Source organism: Rhododendron vialii, chromosome 11a (genome assembly GCF_030253575.1).
Source record: "Rhododendron vialii isolate Sample 1 chromosome 11a, ASM3025357v1".
Taxonomy (NCBI): Eukaryota; Viridiplantae; Streptophyta; class Magnoliopsida; order Ericales; family Ericaceae; genus Rhododendron; species Rhododendron vialii.
In genome coordinates this window covers 800,001-805,000 of record NC_080567.1, presented here as the reverse complement: position 1 = coordinate 805,000, position 5,000 = coordinate 800,001, and positions in this window count along the sequence as shown.

The window sequence follows — 5,000 nt, the reverse complement described above, 5'->3', positions numbered from 1 at the left end:
TCCATCAGCCAGCGCTCACCGCCGAGGCGACGAGCTTACCTCTCAACAAGGAGGCATCCCCCGAAAGGGACACCAATGCAACATGGAGGAAAATTACCCAAGGGACAGTGCCATAGCCAATGGAGAACCATCAACCGGCGCTCGCCGCCTAAGCGACAAGCTTCTCCCTCAACAAGGAGGCAACCCCTGGGCTACGCAACGTGGCATTAGGAATCAAAGACCATTAGCCAATTTCGCTTTTCCGTACGGGGACACCAATGCGTCATCGGGATTGTGCCATAGCCAACGGATATCCATCAGCCGGCGCTCACCGCCAAGGCGACAAGCTTACCTCTCAGCAAGGAGGCATCCCCCGAAAGGGACACCAATGCATCATGGAGGAAGATTACCGAAGGTACATTGCCGTAGCCAATTGAAAAGATCAATCGGCCGGCGCTCGCCACCCATCTCATTGAAATAGACGACCAGCTTACCTCTCAACAAGAAGGCATCCCCCAAAGGGAACACCAATGCGTCATCGAGGAAGAATTTTCGAGCAGCAACGAGCTTACCTCTCCGCAAGGGTGGGGCTTCCCCGAAGGGTTACAACACCAATGCATCATCAAGGAAGCTTTCCGACGGGACATTGCAATAGCCAATGTAGGACCACCGGCCAGCGCATGACGCCTAAACGACATGCTTACCCCTCAGCAAGAAGGCATTCCCTAAATGAACACCAATGCATCGTCGGGGAAGAATTTTTAAAACATAACTTTGCTTACCCCTCAGCATATAGGCAATCACCGATGGACACGCCAATGCGTCATCAAGGAAGATTTTTGCGAATTCATTTTTTGATTTTTTGATGAACAATGAATTTAGAAAACATTTTGGCTTCACATAAAAGCATCTACAAACTTACCTCTCCGCAACGGTGTCCCTGCCCTTAAGGGTTTCAACACCAATGCATCATTAAGATAGTTTTTTCGAAGGGACGGGGCCGTTGCCAATGGACGAGATCCATCGGGTTTGTGCCATAGCAAATGGATATCCATCAGCCGGCGCTCACCGCCAAGGCGACAAGCTTACCTCTCAGCAAGGAGGCATCCCCCGAAAGGGACACCAATGCATCATGGAGGAAAATTACCCAAGGGACAGTGCCATAGCCAATGGAGAACCATCAACCGGCGCTCGCCGCCTAAGCGACAAGCTTCTCCCTCCACAAGGAGGCAACCCCTGGGCTACGCAACGTGGCATTAGGAATCAAAGACCATTAGCCAGTTTCGCTTTTCCGTGCGGGGACACCAATGCGTCATCGGGAATGTGCCATAGCCAACGGATATCCATCAGCCGGCGCTCACCGCCAAGGCGACGAGCTTACCTCTCAGCAAGGAGGCATCCCCCGAAAGGGACACCAATGCATCATGGAGGAAAATTACCCAAGGGACAGTGCCATAGCCAATGGAGAACCATCAACCGGCGCTCGCCGCCTAAGCGACAAGCTTCTCCCTCAACAAGGAGGCAACCCCTGGGCTACGCAACGTGGCATTAGGAATGAAAGACCATTAGCCAGTTTCGCTTTTCCGTACGGGGACACCAATGCATCATCGGGATTGTGCCATAGCCAACGGATATCCATCAGCCGGCGCTCACCGCCAAGGCGACAAGCTTACCTCTCAGCAAGGAGGCATCCCCCGAAAGGGACACCAATGCATCATGGAGGAAGATTACCGAAGGGACATTGCCGTAGCCAATTGAAAAGATCAATCGGCCGACGCTCGCCACCCATCTCATTGAAATAGACGACGAGCTTACCTCTCAACAAGAAGGCATCCCCCAAAGGGAACACCAATGCGTCATCGAGGAAGAATTTTCGAGCAACAACAAGCTTACCTCTCCGCAAGGGTGGGGCTTCCCCGAAGGGTTACAACACCAATGCATCATCAAGGAAGCTTTCCGACGGGACATTGCCATTGCCAATGTAGGACCACCGGCCAGCGCATGACGCCTAAACGACATGCTTACCCCTCAGCAAAAAGGCATTCCCTAAATGAACACCAATGCATCGTCGAGGAAGAATTTTTAAAACATAACTTTGCTTACCCCTCAGCATATAGGCAATCACCGAAGGACACGCCAATGCGTCATCAAGGAAGATTTTTGCAAATTCATTCTTTGATTTTTTGATGAACAATGAATTTAGAAAACATTTTGGCTTCACATAAAAGCATCTACAAACTTACCTCTCCGCAACGGTGTCCCTGCCCTTAAGGGTTTCAACACCAATGCATCATTAAGATAGTTTTTTCGAAGGACAGGGCCGTTGCCAATGGACGAGATCCATCGGGATTGTGCCATAGCAAATGGATATCCATCAGCCGGCGCTCACCGCCAAGGCGACAAGCTTACCTCTCAGCAAGGAGGCATCCCCCGAAAGGGACACCAATGCATCATGGAGGAAAATTACCCAAGGGACAGTGCCATAGCCAATGGAGAACCATCAACCGGCGCTCGCCGCCTAAGCGACAAGCTTCTCCCTCGACAAGGAGGCAACCCCTGGGCTACGCAACGTGGCATTAGGAATCAAAGACCATTAGCCAGTTTCGCTTTTCCGTGCGGGGACACCAATGCATCATCGGGACTGGGCCATAGCCAACGGATATCCATCAGCCGGCGCTCACCGCCAAGGCGACGAGCTTACCTCTCAGCAAGGAGGCATCCCCCGAAAGGGACACCAATGCATCATGGAGGAAAATTACCCAAGGGACAGTGCCATAGCCAATGGAGAACCATCAACCGGCGCTCGCCGCCTAAGCGACAAGCTTCTCCCTCGACATGGAGGCAACCCCTGGGCTACGCAACGTGGCATTAGGAATCAAAGACCATTAGCCAGTTTCGCTTTTCCGTGCGGGGACACCAATGCGTCATCGGGACTGTGCCATAGCCAACGGATATCCATCAGCCGGCGCTCACCGCCAAGGCGACGAGCTTACCTCTCAGCAAGGAGGCATCCCCTGAAAGGGACACCAATGCATCATGGAGGAAAATTACCCAAGGGACAGTGCCATAGCCAATGGAGAACCATCAACCGGCGCTCGCCGCCTAATAGACAAGCTTCTCCCTCAACAAGGAGGCAACCCCTGGGCTACGCAACGTGGCATTAGGAATCAAAGACCATTAGCCAGTTTCGCTTTTCCGTGCGGGGACACCAATGCGTCATCGGGAATGTGCCATAGCCAACGGATATCCATCAGCCGGCGCTCACCGCCAAGGCGTCGAGCTTACCTCTCAGCAAGGAGGCATCCCCCGAAAGGGACACCAATGCATCATGGAGGAAAATTACCCAATGGACAGTGCCATAGCCAATGGAGAACCATCAACCAGCGCTCGCCGCCTAAGCGACAAGCTTCTCCCTCAACAAGGAGGCAACCCCTGGGCTACGCAACGTGGCATTAGGAATGAAAGACCATTAGCCAGTTACGCTTTTCCGTGCGGGGACACCAATGCATCATCCGGACTGTGCCATAGCCAACAGGTATCCGTTAGCCGGCGCTCACCACCAAGGTCGCAAGCTTACCTCTCAGCAAGGAGGCATCCCCCCATGGGAACACCAATGCATCATGGAGGATGTGAGTCTGCAAGCATTCCCAACGGGACTCGAAAGCACGAGCATTTTGAGACCAAACGGCCATGGAGTTCTAGTTTCTGCCCGATAGTAGTGTCATTGTTTGCTCTGCCATTCCTTGGCTAGGCCTTGCCTTTACCCGGGCATTTTTTTTTAGCGTTACCAACGGGTCATCTCTTTACGGGTTTCTGTGGCCAAACCGCCAACATTTGCCCGACATAGTTTTTCTTTGCCCGATAGAGTCATGCTTTGCCCCACGGGACGGGTAAAAATAACATTTCGCCTCCGGGGTATTTCGGTCTTTTTTCCGAGCATTACCCACGGGTAGTGCTTCCAGGGGTAACCAAGGCCAAATGGCCAAGAATTGCCCGATAGAGTCCTGCTCTGCTCGATAGAGCTGTGCATTGCCTTGCGGAACGACTTAATATAGCATTTCGATCTTTTTTCCGTGCATTACCGACGGGTAGTGTTTTCTCGAGTAACCGAGGCCAAATGGCCAAGATTTGCCCGGGTGGTCTCGATAGCAACGTGCCTTGGCACCCGGCGTCGGGTGGCCTCGGCTTCCCCAAGGGAGGGACACCCCCCCCCCCTATAGTAGTAAAATTAGCCTTTGCCCTTGTGGCAGGAAGGAACATCAATGTGTCCGAACTGAAGCAATAGGGGTTTTTTTGAGCATCGCAACTTTTTTTCATAAACTTTGAATTGGGACATCTTCACAAAAATATGAAGCAACTCCTCCAAAAAATTCAGAATTTTTTGCCAAAAGGATAATTTTATATTAATTAAACAAAAAATAAATAGATAAAAATCATAAAAAAATACAAAAAAATACAAAAAAAGTAAGAAAAAATCACAAAAAATTATAAACAAGCTACACAATAATTAGGTAAATATATTGGGTTGAAAAATAAGGCATCTATAATAGAAAATGTTTAAATTAAGACTTAAAAACATCTCAAAATAAAAATTAAAAAAGATTTTAAACTAACATTGCGAAAGTCCCAAAAGATGGCGACTAAACAAGAGTTTTTGGGGCGTTTCGACAAGAACATATTGGTGCTTGCATTGATTTGCCCGGCGACAAGCTACTTTTTAGCCGGTACCCAGCAAATTCTTAGCCGTTAACCAGCAACTTTTTAGCCGTTACCCAGCAACTTGCTTGCCGTTGCCTAGCAACTTCTTAGCCATTACCCAGCGTTACCCGTCATCTTGGTTGTTGTTGCCGATACCCAGCATTACCCGACAGCTTGGTTGCCATCACCCAACAACTTTTTAGCCGATAGCCAGCATTACCCGACAGCTTGGTTGCCGTTACCCAGCAACATTTTAGCCGATACCCAGCAACTTTTTAGCCGATACCCAGCATTACCCGACAGCTTGGTTGCCGTTACCCAGC